This window comes from Melospiza melodia, chromosome 20 (assembly GCF_035770615.1).
Source record: "Melospiza melodia melodia isolate bMelMel2 chromosome 20, bMelMel2.pri, whole genome shotgun sequence".
Classification (NCBI taxonomy): Eukaryota; Metazoa; Chordata; class Aves; order Passeriformes; family Passerellidae; genus Melospiza; species Melospiza melodia.
In genome coordinates, this window is record NC_086213.1 from 7,970,060 (window position 1) to 7,985,370 (window position 15,311).

Genomic DNA, 15,311 nt, shown 5'->3' on the forward strand with positions numbered 1-15,311 from the left:
AAGTCATACTAAGTTCTAAAATGATGTAAACTCTTCCCAGCTTATCACATACTCCCACAATGACAGCAGCACCGGCACACTACTCCAAAAGGGAAGCAAACAAACCCCCAGCCCAAAGGATGTAACAGGAATGTTTCCAGCACTACCAAGAGGTATGCAAAAAACCAACACAGGGAGCTAGGGTGACTGCAGGGAAGACAGAAAGGCAGAGAGGAAAGGAAATATTGGAGGGCAAGGCAGAGCAAGAGAAAGAAAGGATGCCTGGGAAAGCAAACTGTCTATTGCTATTTCTATTACTCTTTACATTTCCCAAGCTCCACAAGCTGTCATCGAAGTACCTTCTTACAGGATGACTTGTACAAGGTTGGTTACATCCCACTTCATATCCAAACAATATGCAATTCAACAAAGAGGTGCCTCAACCAAACACAACCCATTCTGACCTTGTACGAGGTCTAGCACTTCTGTTTTCTGTGACCACACATTTTAGCTAATACTGTTTTCCCTTTCCAAAGGACCTGCAAGCAGCATTTCTCCCAATAGCATGTGACACACTGCCCAATACAAAGTCTTTTCCCAAACATATGCAGCTGAGTCTCCTGGGAACTGGAGATGTTCCATTAACAGCCTTTTCTCCTCACTAATCAGTAGCAAAGGCTCTGGAGGACCAACACTTAATAAGAATCTCAAAGCTGCTGCAGATAACTGGAGCACTACTCGAGCTACTGGTTCAAAGGGGGAATGCTCTGTCCCACAGGGCTGTCACCAAAGCACAGGGAATCCCCAGCAGCCAGGCTGATGCAGGGATGGGAGAGTTGCTGAAGGTCTGCACCTGCAGGGAGAGGAGACACGTGGGTGAACTGCAGCACATTTAAGCATTTCTAGGTCACCTCTGGCATGGTTTTTGTTTGCTTTTGAGAAACACCATTGTTACAAGCAACAATGTCTTGGATTGGAGTTAAGCCCTTTGGCTGCATGATTAAAATGGAGGGTTCATGTAAATAGCTTCCTTTACCCCAGTCCCAGAAGACTTGCCTCTGACCTTGGGGACTCTCAGTACTGTACATGAAATGTTAACACTTGCTCTCACACCAGCTTCTCTAATTCAAAGTTATTTTTATTTACTTCACAGTGATAACTGAATGCAGTTTCTTTTCAAGAGAACAGGACAATCGTATTATTTCAAAAGCAAATCTGTTTTGAAATGCAGTTTGTATCTAAAAATCAAACATTAAATAACATTTTCTCCCGCTCTCTTGCACACAGAGCACACACTGGAGTCTCTGGGCTGTGAGCTACATACCAAATGCAAACTGTTTGGAAGGACGGGCTCCTCTCTTCCCACCACCAGCTTACCATGGTGTTTGCAAGCTCCCAGAATGCAGCCCAGGCCCTGCATCACCACTGCAACATCTCCAAGTGGGACTTGGTTCAAAATCCTGGCTCACATACGTAAGTGAGTACGAAACTAATTTGCATCAAAGGTCTGCCAGCTCTGCAGGGTTTCTCAGTGTGACACTGCCAGCCCTGCTGGGGTGTGGAATTTCTGGCAGCTCAGGCACACCCAGGACTCTAAGCTAGGGATGAGCATGCAGAATGGCTGTGTCTAGGGGAATCTCTCTTACTGGTTGCCCCTTACTCTTGCCTCAAACACTACAGCATTTTAAGACAAAAGACTGATTATGCTTATCAGGCTGGTGATCTCACTGACAGCAGATATGCCAAGGGAGCAGCAATGCTCCTAGATGTGAACAATCCTGCCTGCTCCTTTCAGGGAAGCTCCTTCCTGAAGCTTCCTGCTTGGGCTCACAGCTCTAACAGCTGATACTGAAAGGAGCTGGGCACAGTGGTGATGTGCATTGCACTGGGGACTTCTTAAACAGACAGCAATCCAGCCCATGCATACAAGATCAATACCAAGCGTGTCATTGATCATGTTATGCGTCCCTGGGAGGGAAAACATGAATTTCCAGATGCTGTCTGCTACATCACAGGGATATTGGAACAACAGTGACAAGGTCAAACATCCATGCTTATTCTTTTAGATCTCAGTGCTGCTGCTGCTCCTATTGGCCATGGGTGCTTCTGATATGTCTGCTCCTGTCTCTGCGAGGGTCCAGAATTACATGACTGACTGGTTTTCCTTCTCCTCTCTGAAAGGACCCAGATGGCAGTGCTTGGTGACTGCCCACATGCCCCGAGGGGTGTCTCCTTGCTTATGTCATCAAACAGCTCTACTTTGTCACTCCTCCTTTTTAGCCAGAGAAAGCAATTCCAAGGAATAGCACAATCCTCTCCAGAAAGGATAACACTGCCAAGCCCTCCTGGCTCATCTGGCTCCTGGTGCCTGGGTCAGTGACACCAGTAGAAACTGTGGAGAGGCTCAGGAACTGTCAACTTAACGACCTCAGAGCTGCTGCAAACTCCAGCCAAGAATATGTGGGGATGCCACAATAATCCAAACTCCTAACATTGCCCAAGATCACTTCCTAATGTAATGAGGTGACACTACAGAATGCCTCATCTGCGTACAAGCAGGTGGAAAGTGGCCCTTTCTTCCTGAAGGGGAAAGGTTGTAAGTGGAGGAATCTCTAGGCCTGAACATGCTTATTACTGTCTGCCTGGGTAATCCACTGCTTTATGGAGCATGCTGCAAGCCTTTTCCATTTAGCTAAGCTTTCCCAAAGGAACAAAATAAATAAAATGATGGCTGGCAAAGCTAATGAGGATTGGGAACATGAGGAAAATTATCAAATGTGTTTTCTCAACTGTGCATTCACATATTCATGCCAGAACATGCATGTTTACTGGGACTTTTCCTTGAACTGAAACAACCAATGTAGACAAAACCATTTTCCTTACGACCCTCACCTACACCTCCATAAATCACAACACAGCTTTTTGATCACAGCTGCCACGTGGTGCAGCTGCAAAGACCTGAAACTCCTTTCACTGCCATTACTAGTGCAGATGCCTAACTGTCCAGCCCAACCATCAGCAGGTTTGAGCTTAGTGTATAAAATGTGTTTATTGAAGAGAGAGATACTGAGTGATTCCCTGAAGGAAAGCCCATTAAAAAAAATTACACCACAGCTATGTCTAGTAGTAAAATACAATGTGTTGCTGTTAGTATCTTAACAAGTCCAAGAGCCTCATAACAGAAAAATGTCTCAGAACTAGAGTCATCGCTGAAAATCAACAGCACTGTTAAGGGACTTCTTCCTTTAACCTGTGCTGCCTGAGCCTGCCATTTTCTCTCCTCTGGTCTTCAGTGTGTGTTTAACCAAGGATCATGTGTTCCAAATTGCCCTTTTTTGGCCTCCAGCCCCTGTAAAACTCAGCTTTGCAGTTCCAGATGCCAATCAGCTGCTCTTACTCCAGGAAGCTAACGAGCTTTCAGCTTCCTCCCAGCTCAGTAGAAACCTGCCTGTAGAGAAAAACTTATTGCAAAAGGAGTCATGCTTTAGTCCTTGGCTCCAGATGCCACCTAGGCATATTTATTTTATTAAAAAGATTCTGACTTTATTTAGAACTGTTGAGATACTGAACAGCTTTATAAACTTTCTGTCACAAAATGCCAGCAAATAGAGAAGCACAGCAAAGGGAAGAAACACTCCAGCAGACAGCTGCATGACAAAATAAAAAACTCTACATGGTAATGCATATTTAGTTGAAATATCCACATAGCCTTAGACATTTAGTACTGAGCTATGCAAGAAAGGTAGAAAAAACACAGAAAACGCTTTCTTACCTTGCAGCCCTCTAAATATCTTCTATCCTGTCTTCAAGATGGTGTATGAAACATGCTGGATCATGAGGCCAGGTATGGTCCCACCAAGTGCCCTCCCCTCCCATATGACAGCCTGGTCACAGGAGCCCAGCAGAGCAGGGGCTGTGCAGTGCAGGAGAGGCTGCAGGGCTCTGCAGGGCACAGCTCTGGGCTCCAGCACCAGGGGGAAGCAGCGCTCAGTGCAGCCAAGGGAAGGAGCAGCCGCAGTCCTGGAGCCAGGCTGGGCTCAGGGTGGCTGCAGCAGTGACCACAGTGCTCTCCCTGGACACAGCAGCCACTCTCCTCCAGACCTCCACAGATGCTGTTTCCACCAGGTGTGCGGGGAGCCGAGGTGTGGGAGGACCCAGAGCACCTTCTGTGCTGTTACACACTGGGGGGATGGCACTAAAACCAACCAGCAAGGCAAACCCCAATCCTCCATCACTCAGGAATTTACAGAAACAGGATTACTTTGTCAGATGTGGGACTTAGGGGGTTTCCACTGACTGTGCTTCAAAACATTCCTGCTGCTGAGGGACCTCCAGCTCAGGTTTGAAAGCCCACACGGTCCTGACAAGCGCCTGGGTGGATCAGAGCTGGAGCTGGGACAGACAAGGATCGACTGACAGCATTTCCACTCGGGCTGGCACCTGTCAGGTTCTGCCCTTCACAGCATGTCTGCGTTTTATCTTCAGTGCCAAGGGAAAAACAAAGTCAAGAAAAAACCCCAAATCCTCCAGAGCTCACGCACACTGAAATACGCTTAGAAGCCAAACTGAAAGCTTTTTTCTGGGTTACTCATGCTTCACTGAGTCCTCTTATACTTCCACTGCTCATCATGATTTTTATATAAAGTCTCATAAATGGTCATAAGCCATTACACAGGTATTTGGTTATTCATATCAATTCAGCTGCTTGTTAGAGGATCGTCTGCTTAAGGCAGTGAAGGGCTACAGAACTCCACAGCTTGAATTCCTCAAATAAGGCAGAATAAATTTTTCTATTCTCCAGTGGATATACCCTCACAGAAACATCAAACATCTCAAAATACATCCCAGTAAGAAGGAAATATTTGGATATAAACAGCTAATCTTTTTTGGGGGAAGCTTAGCAGAATCCAAGCTGAGCAGAGGCTACCAGGTCCAGTCTCAGCCTGCAAAAATGAAAGGTCAGGGGCTCCTAATCACTGGGACTGAAGCCTGCTTGGTTCATTAAATGCAAAGTCCTGCAATCTTGCCTTTATAAGCATTTTATAAGCAACTGACATATGGAAAGACTCCCCCACGTTAATAAATAATTTATTATACGCCAACCCAAACATTTCCTACAATCCTGTTTGTGTCCTGAAATTGCTAATTAGTTCCTGCTCCAGCTTCCAAAGTCAGAAGTGTGTTTCAATTCCTCTCTCCATTTCATGAAAACTGCCTCATGCACCCAAAGGCAGCCCAGTGCCTCTAATCTGTCTCAATTACAGTCACTGTGCTGCTGTCAGGCAAGTATCTCCCAAGCTCCAAGAAAAAGAATTTGATGTTTTCAATGTCAAATGAATGTCAGACCAGAGTGGAAGCAGCACAAAATGTTTTCCTTAACTTATCTAATGAAAAAATAGACCTTGCAGCCCAGCTTTTTAAAGGTACCATATTTGGGTACTTAATTCTCATGGATTTCAGTGTAAGCTAGAAACCTTAATGCCTCAAAGAACAGAGATTCTGCACTCATTCTCAAAGCACTGTATCCAGGCAGGAATTACAGATGATGGGAGACAAGAGAAGATGCTGCTGCTCCTCCCTCATTTAAACTGGGACACACTGGAACACACCACATCAAAGTACTGAGTGAACAGGTACTCTTCTCCCTTTTCCTGCCAACCATTCTCTGCAGCTTTCTGGAAAGCCAGGGAAGTTTCTATTAAATGTAAACCCACCTGCTGTTCAGTGCACTGCCCGAATATTGGATAATCACAGGCAGAACTGACACAAAACCAGCTCTGCCTATAGAATAACAGATTTCCTGGAAACACAGATCTTGCTGTAAAACTTAAAGCTGGACTAAAATAGGAGGTAAGACAACATGATCTGGAGAGAAGTAGCTCCCTGAAGCCTTAGCTGGCTAAACACACACCCCCAAAAACCACAAATAAATCTATTTGCAAATTAAAAAGCAAAAGAAGATATTGGGGCCCTAGTGTGTAGCAATGAATGAGATACTTTGCAGCAATGAATAAAGGGAGCACAGAGACATTTTTCAAGAGGCAAAGGGGAACATTAGACAGCATCCAACTGCAGCCTGTCCCATATTCACCACCCTACAGCAATACCCTGCATTCATAAAGCATCAGAAAATCATATGAGAAATTCTACAACAAAGCCACAGCAGCCACTACCACAAAGCAACACAGCTTCTTTAAAACCACTTCATCGCCTTTAAAACAGTGAAAAGATCCCAACCCAACAGCCACTTTGTCTAGGAGAGTTTTCAAATTCAATGCAGCTTTCTTATGGTAATAGTATGCAATTAAAAATTGAGCTTAAAATTACCCATGTAAAAGATTCTAAGCAGAAGCTGACCTTTACTGTGGAGGTTGTTCATGCCTATAGAAAACTCTGAAAAGGTCAGTATAAATGTAAATAAGGAGAGACACTTCCTCAGGAGGATAGAAATTTCCATCATATTAGGGCCTATACCCATTTCTCCATGTAAGGCAATGTTATGAATGCCATGATGGCTTCTCATGGGCCATATGAGTCCAGAGCTTGATCCAGAAATAGGTCTCCATACTTCAGTGAAACAACTGGCAGCAAATTTTCAGTGTTTTAGGGAAAGTAGGATCCAGCCACCCAGAAAACTGTCAATACAGTTTGCTGTCCATGGGTTTCATCTCAGCAGTGCTCTCAGCAAACAGGGATGGTGGATTTGGATGGGACGTGCTTGTTAGAATTTAACTATGAAGCAAAACTGCCCAAATCCAAATCACCTGTGCATTTCCCAAGTCTTACATTCTGGACACTATCACTAACCAGAAATACTCTGCTGGGAGCAGCACTCATGTAATTGAATAAATGGGATTAGGTTTCATGCTCCTGACATCCCCAGTTTCTCATTCCTTGAGAAATTCTGAACACACTGCCAAGAACACAACACCTCAGTCATTCTTCCCACTTCTCTCTTCTCTCACACATCTGCAGGTTGCCTTGTGTGCTCTCTCATTTCATTGCTCAACATGAAAAGTAGCCCCAAAAGGGAAGCGGGAATCCTGCATCTGCAAGGAACGCAGCCTCCAATTTCCTAAGTGTTTAAAGGTCACTGGGGACACTCCAGGTAAGGCAGATCCTTTCTCTAGACCCTCCTCTTGCCCCCTCACACTGAATGAGTCTTTGGAGATGTTTTTCTTGCTCATTATTTTTAAGCTCTCAGCAGGATAAGATGCAATTATATGCTCAATCGTGATTACAGACTTGCTGGTTGTGATTTTAGAAGTCTCAAAACAAAAGTCATTAGATTAAATTTTCTTCCTGGCTTTGTAAGAGAGGGACAAGAAGAACTGACATCTCTAAATGGAGTGGGCTGGCTAGCGTGAGCAAGCTAGGAAGATACTCCTTTGTAATCAGGAAATCTCATCTCTCTTCCCAGCTGTGCCAAAGAAATGCCCTTTAACTGCGCAACTCACTTCAGCAGTGGTACCCTCTTTCCCTCCCCACACAAGTTCAGTCTTGCTTTTAGCTCGAGCTGGCCTGCTCAAGTGGACTGTCACAGTGTTGGTACTTACTCTTTACCGAGGCTACTGTTAAAAACCCCCACAAAGTTGCTCTAGACATCTTTGACAAAAGCAACAGGATTTTTAGTACAGAGACAGCAAGGTGTGCAAAACACGAATGAACTGGGCACAAGGTGCAAGGACTGCTCTCCACATTGCCTCCTTCCAGATCAGCCTGAACCAGGGTCTATTCCTGCACAGACAAGTAACATTTCATGCTATTACAGATTTCCAATTTTCCCTGTGATCAAGACACAGAAAATTCAGGGCTGAAACTAATGGTCTGTGAGGCCGAAATAAAAACGCTCTCCTTTCTACCACATACTGATCAACATTCTCACTGATCATCTGGAAATGCCTGGGTCAGCAATCAAGCTCTCAGTGGGTTCAGAGCAACCAGCAGCTGGATTGACATTGCTTTCTAAACCATGCAGAGATAAGGTTCCCCCTGCCTCTAGCTGACAGGTAAATTTAAGTGACTGCTTTTTACCATGTAAAATGCCTCCTCTCAGTTCAAGGTCATTTTTCTTCAATCCACAGTTAGAGGTATATGGCACATTAAGTCCTGTAATTCCCCTGTCATGGTGGAGAAGGGGGGGAGCTTTTAAGCCTGTGCAGAGCACTTGGGGTTAGAGAAATAAATATGGCTTTACACAGCAGCTTTCACATTCAAGATATCTCACAGTGGTTTACAAAGTAATGAGTCAGATAATAGGGCTGCAGCAGCTGTGCAGGTACACTCACTGGAAATTAATGCTGCAAAACCAGAAGTCTTAATTTTTTGATTCTCTTTATTTGCTCTTCTGCAAAACATGATGGCAGCTTCAGCCCAACTAATGAGCATCAGTCGCTTCTGCAATTTAAAATGCCCAGGTTATTTGACATTCCAGTTTGTTTTAATTTCCAGATTAACTCCATGATTAAAGCTCTCCATTAACTATAATACTGTTCAAGCAAAAGTGGAAAAAATGCATGTACCTTCCTGTCTTGGCTGCACTGGAAGGAAGGTCTCCTTGCCTGATCTCTGAACTAACTGCAAAAAGTACCACAATTTGCAATTAGTTCAGAATCACACAACTATCTGATTTTCATTCCCCTTTCTCTCCTCCATCATTAGCTGTTCTAAGCAGATCCTCAAAGGCTGATTATCAAGTGTTTTGAGAATTCCATGGTTTATTGTGCTGGCACCAGTAAAGTATATATTATAAGTAAAACTATGCTTTTCTTTGAAACAAGCCATATCTTGAGGTGCAACCCAATACACTCAATTTTGTATATATGCTCCTTTCTCAGGTTCCATGGGTAAATGAACTTTCTCATTCTTCTTCTCATCTGAGTCACCTAATACACTAGTTGTGGATTGTTCTGGAAAAATGTGCTGGTTTTATGTAGACATACTGTTCCTGGCTGACTCTGTAATCAGTTAATGAGAGTCACACAGAACAACCAGGCTGAAAGGGAACATGGGAGGTCAACTGGGCCCGCTTCCTGCTCAAGGCAGGCTAATGCCAAAATTAGACCAAGCTATTATGCTTTTGTCCAGTCAGGTCTTGAAATCCTTCAATAATATAAAGAATCCTTCAAAACCTCCTCCAATGCCCAATTATGTGGCATTAGCCTCCATTTCTCTGGGCAGAAGGCTACCAGATGGGACAGATGCTTTCAGTGAGACTCAAGTGATGTCTGTCTAGTGCTGAGTTCTGAAAGCACCGAGTCACCTCAGAAAGCCACATTCTGGCTACTCCTACAGCACAGCCTTCAGAACACTCACCCAGAGCTGTAAGTACATCCTTTGCTTCTGCTCATACTACTTCTGGAAAGGGATTTAAATCAACATTACACCATTTTTCTGCCTCAGCTCTTCTGAAACTTTCTGCAGTTCTCTTAACTTGTCAAGCAGCTTCGTCAGCACAACTTTGCTGCAGTACTTTTGATGGACACCAGAGACAACTGTAACTTCATCCAACAAGGTTTTTGTAATTGATTTTGACATGAAACTTCATCTCTAAATTCTGACAGAAGCTGAGTTCCTGTTCCCTGAGCTCCCTGGTGATAGTGGCTGGGCAACCAGGACAACTTTCAGATTCGCACCCCTCTTCAAAGCATCATCTCATTTTTTACACTTATGCTAAAAGGGAGGGGGGGAACTCGGAGATTTCATTGCTATTGTTTCTAAACTGAAACTAAGAGGCATGGCAAAAGCTGGCATGATGCAACAGTAATAGATTGGTGGATGGAGTGAGTCTGTCACTGCAGTGACTGAGCCCCAAGACTGAGGTAGCTACAGTTATGAGGGATAAGCATCTTCCCATCAACTCCTGCTTTTATTCCTGGCAGGCTTTCTTGGCACATTCTCACTTTATAAACAGTCCTGGAGCAGCATCTTTATAATGAGCTATGCTCTGTAATAACAAGCATTCTATTTTAGAGTAACAATTAGAATTACTTGTAGAATAGAAATGCTAAATGGGACATGCAAAAACATACACACAACCTAAAATGTGGGGAGGGAAGAGAATTTACCATTCTCAGCAGGGCAAACAGTGCAGGAAAAGCTGTGAAAATTAAAAACATGTGACTGGCAACTACAGCTTTCCAACATTAACTATTCTTCATGAGAAATATTAGCCAAGTGGAAATGACATGAAAATCCAATCAGTGGTTGAAAAGTTAAGTTGCTGCATTGCCAGAGAGCACACACTGCTATAACTGAAGTAAATGGAGCTGGGCAGTAAAACTTATCAAGGTTTCCAGTTATGCACTAGTTTATGTGCACACCTCTCTATACAAAGCACCATAAATAATGCAGTTGAACTTCTCAATAAACAACCCACAACAAGTGCAAAGCAATTCACAGTATTACACACTTGCAAAATTCTCTCTGTAACACAAATGCTTCAATCCATTCCCACAGTATCACACCAGGGCAAACCTCTACCATCCATCTTTAACTGAAATTCTATTTTTATTTAATTTTTATATCACTGTACTGCTAGCAACAGCTGGGATACAGCATACTTCACCAGATTTTGCTGGTTTTACAAATATACCACATACACTCCATTTGCATTGGTTATCACAGCAGCAGTGAAAACACTAATTATTTTAGTGAGGGTAATTATTCTAGCTGTTATTTTAGTGAAGTGATTCTTCTAGTGAAGGCAGAGGAAATAGAAGGCTCTTCATGAACAAGTTTACTACAACCCCGGCAACTGAATGCTATTAACTTGCCTAAGGCCACTCAGAAAGTCAGTAGCAATGCTGGACTGGAAAAATCAGACTCTTCTTCCAGTTTTGTCTTCAGCTGAAGCTCCAGATCACTCCATCTCCTTATTAGCTGCTGTAATTACCATGTGCTCTAGTGGAGCTCCTGCTGTTTAGTTTTTTATAGGCTACTTTATTATGCAAGTATATATAGGCTCTTCCTGTTTGAGATGCCTAAATCTCATTTTCTGTGCACTTAAGTTGGTCACAAACTCACATCAAGTTGGAAAAGGAATTTACCACCTGGGATTCCTGTCTTCTGAAGATACTGCTAGTTGTTACAGTAGATCTATATTCCTGGGTGTCAGCCTCAGGCAAGAAGGAGCTGGAAGCTGACTACTGGAGTCTTTTTATAGTCCCATGAGAGCGACAGGTGAAAGGACAAAGGACCTAAAGAAGAGGAGGGAGAATCTTGCCGCTGTCAGCTTTTCCCCCTCATGTGCTAAGGGAGACTAAACATTTGAGAATGCAAAAGAAGGATAAAGAAGAAGAATAGCTGTTGATGTTGATTCACTATTTCCAAGATAATCAAAGTATTAGAAGTCAGCTTTTTCTCATTGAGAAGGAAAAGTCTGAAATTATTTAGAAACAAAGCAGTTGTCTTAACTCATCTTTCCTGTGACCTCTAACTGTTAAGACAGAGGTAGAAGACAAAGGAAAAATCAGTTCTACAGACAAACAAATTATAGCTGAGCCAAACAGAGATGAAAAAGAACCACCACCTTATGACTTCACAACGAGTTTCAGCTTCTATAAATACAGAGCTGAATGGAATTCTCCTATCATTACAATTGCTCTTCCTGCCTCCCTGCCCCAGCAGTTGTTTCCCACTGGTCCCTCAGCTTAAACTTCAAAGCTTCATGATCTAAACCTGAAAGACATTCACACTATGAAGTGTCCATGGCTGGGGGTGGGGAGGTGTTAGTGGCATTTAAATATCATAGCTGAAATTTCTTCTCCAGTTTGCATTGGTTCTATATCCTCCATGTAGCAGAACTATTTCAAGTTCCCAACTCAAATCTTCCTGACACAATCTCTCACCTGCAGTGTCTACTCACACAAACATAGTGCTTTCCCTTACTCAGCTGCAAGAGCTTTTCTGTTCCACAGATGCCATTTCACTCCTACCAGGAATCTAGCCTGTCTTATCTGTAAACACAATTTTGCCTGGGTGTCCCTATGGACGAAGCAAGGGACTGGAAACCACAGCTCAGGGCTGCAATGTCAAGGCATTCTCTGAAGCCAGAGAGCAATGCTTTGACAAACACGGCAGCAATTACCAGGATGCAAAGCCAAAACTATTCCTCACATTCCTGAGCCGACAGATAACACCAGAGCTGGTCCTGTAACAGTCTCAAATTCATCTCACATGATTTTGTGGAATAACTGAACTCCACACAGCAGAGCTGTGAGTCTCAGCAGCACTGCTGTACAGAGTTACTGTACAGGGTTTCAGTCACATCACTTAGTATTTCTCCCAGAAAAATACTTTTTCCTTATAGTCTCCAAAGTAAGAATACTGTAGGATAGAATTATATTACCAAGTGAAAAGAATTAGTGGCAGAGACAGAACAGTACTCCTGGACCTCCAATTCACATTCCACCTGTATCCCCCCCATATGATTTTTCAAAGCCTTCAGTTTCAACCTTAAACATACAATTTATGTTCTACATAATTAAATTTACCAGATTGATAAAGATCACAAGAAAGTTTTCATGTGTAGAGCACAGCTCAGCAGTAAATGAGCCTTAATTGGTCTTATCCTAGGGCAAGCTATCACAGCTCCAGAGCTCAGCCCCCAAGGGGACCGAGTGCCAGAGGCCAGCTCGCTCAGACCAAGGCTGTGGGTCGGCCCCTCGCAAGCAGGGATATTCAGCTCTTACAGTACTTAGCCAGCTCTTATGATTTCAGCTTTGCTTGCTAGGTAGCTTTCCCTTGGCTTGAGGCTCCAGCAGAGAGAGGAGAAGGAGAGGACGCCAGCTGTTCCACGTGCATGGCTTTATTGGAGGGGTTTGTGAAGGGTCTCAGCTCTTCTTCTTCCGAGTTAGTAGGGGTACAGTATGCTACTGTTATACCCTTGGCCGGTTCCAATCCTGACCAATGGCAAAGGTTAGAGGGACCACAAGTGACCAAAAGTAGGGTTAACAAGATATTGCCTTACATGGCTATAGGGATGCGTTATAGGGTGGATGTCCCTGGAGTCAGGAAGCTTCTTGGCTGCTGTGTCAGCATTTCAGATTCTCCACAGGGCCCTGGCTAAACCTGATGGCTTCACTACAGGCCAGGAAGCAATTCATGCACGTCCACCAGCTCTGAACAAATAAGAACACTGAACATACGAATCAGAGAGGATTCTGCCAAAAAGGCAGAGGATTCCAGAACAATTAGCAGTCAGCTATGGAAAGACTGTGTACACAAGAAAGGAAAAATCCACAGGTGCCTGCTCTGAATTCCTTAAAAATACAGGGAAAAAGAATGGGAATTTAAAGATACCAGATTAGAGAAAGTCTGGCAAGCGTAGGTTCCATATGGGAATTTTCCTATTCAAGGCAAAAAATTCTCTCTGACTCAAAGCACTGGAAGACAGATGAGAAACCTTTCACTGCTTTGTAAATTATGAAAAACACATGGGACCAAAATGAATACTCAGCTTAGGAAAGCAACAGAAATAAGAGATACTTAATAATTCTGATCAGAATTCTTAATAATGTGTATTAAATGCTCAAAAGATATTAATACAAAAACATGTTACTTGCTCTCACAGAGGAGATCTTCCCAGTCCCTGAATTTCCAGCAGCAGGCACAGGAGGGGTGTGGATGGTGCCATTAATCAATCAGCTCTACTCACTTATTCACAATACGACAATCAAAATTAATGATGGAAGGGAGCTGGAAAGGGCAGGTGAGTGCTTGAGTCAACTTGTCAAGATTTAAAGAAAGCAAATTAAAGCAGCAGTGAAATGCGAACTGCAGCCAATCTTAATTACAAACTAAAGCCAGAGTAAAGTGAGGTTTCTCTCTCCTTCTACTACATGTTGCCTTTAGCTGAAGACAAATTGCTGGCACTTTTGTAATCTACTAAGTTAAAGTCATTACCCTGACAGTGCCAGGAAGTCTAATTTCCTGGAGCAGTAATACAAAGATTTATAAGGGAATTTAAACACTCGCCTTCTGGAACAGAAAATCTATCATCAGCATGAGGCTACATGGAAAGTGACTGAGAATTTCAGATAATGGAGAAGAAGAAATCCACCTGCTGGCAAGTTCATCCAAAATCTCATTCCCTGCCTACAGAGGCTGCTGACCAGGGTAAGTGTACACACAAAGCTGAGCTTTCAGATAAATTCAGCTTGTCTTTGACGTCCTCACTGCAACAAAATAGACTTCTTCAATTATAAGCATTTTTAACACTATTTCAGCACAGTATTTCAGCACAACTCTCTCCTAAACTTATGTTTCCATTAAAATGGAATTAAACTTAAGTAATGAAAAAGGAAAAGAGAAATTAATAAGCAGCTTAATAACTGCTTTTAAGGAGAAAATGAGCTAGCTCATCCACCATGCTGAAATCTACCTGCACATCTCATTATGGCTGAAGATTTTCAACTCCCTAATGAGATAACCTGAAATGAAAGCTGAACTTCAACACCCAAAGCTCCATAGAGCAGCTACTGTTCTGGCCTCAGACGTATGTGCACATAAACAACAAGCCATGAGATTTGCTTAAACCAGACAGCACAGAGATCTGGATTTAATTAGGAATAACCTAATGCTGATTCCACATAAAAAAACTGTTCTGCTCTTCTGGACTTTCTCCTCCCATACTCCAGCACTGAGGAACAGAGGTGGACAGTCCAACACCTTCATGCAGGAGGATTAAATGCTACATCCCCTGGAACGTATTTGGGGGGCTGACACACATCAATCCTGATTCAGCTCAGAAAACCTTATCACAGAGTTTTACCATCTGAGACAATGCCTTCCCCTGCACAGATATGATTAATCCTCATCTTCCCCCAGTGCCTGAGCCTCCTGCCACTGTTCCTGCTCAGAAGTGAAGGACTCTGAACAAAGCACATGAGTTGTACTATGCTACGTATTTAATGCGTACACAGGAGAAATCAGTGCTGTGGCAGTGCAGAGGAGGCAGCCAGCACCACTATCACTGACCTACTTTAGACCGGGGAAGGGATTTCAGTAAGACTTCCCTCCCCTCACAGAAGCAGCAATTTTTGAAAGTCCTAAATTTAGCAAGGTTCTGAGAACAGCATTCATAACTTCTTGTCAGTGCTGTTCCCTTCTCTATGCAAGCTCATATCACTTTGCCCCAAAATTTATGCTCTCTCTCTCTCTTTGACTGTCAGGAAAAAAAATATGCTCCTTTCAACAAAGAGGAAACACGAAGCTTCTCTTTCACAATCTTTCCTCATGAGGACAGGAGTGCTCTGGACACTGCCAGGGCATATACATTAATTTTTTAATATCAGATGAGACAGCTTCTGAAAGCACTGCAAGTTGTCCAG

At 43.3% G+C, this 15,311-nt stretch overlaps 1 protein-coding gene and 1 long non-coding RNA gene across 11 annotated transcripts in view; one reads left to right on the plus strand and one right to left on the minus strand.

Moving 5' to 3' along the window:
* The window catches only part of ARVCF (ARVCF delta catenin family member), a 246,616-nt gene that overhangs the window by 24,439 nt on the left and 206,866 nt on the right, over positions 1–15,311 (minus strand). The window lies entirely within an intron of this gene.
* LOC134427532 (uncharacterized) lies at positions 1,273–8,137 on the plus strand. The gene is made up of 3 exons (XR_010030197.1): positions 1,273–1,452; positions 6,955–7,087; positions 7,751–8,137. It is a non-coding gene; the product is annotated as an uncharacterized LOC134427532 (long non-coding RNA).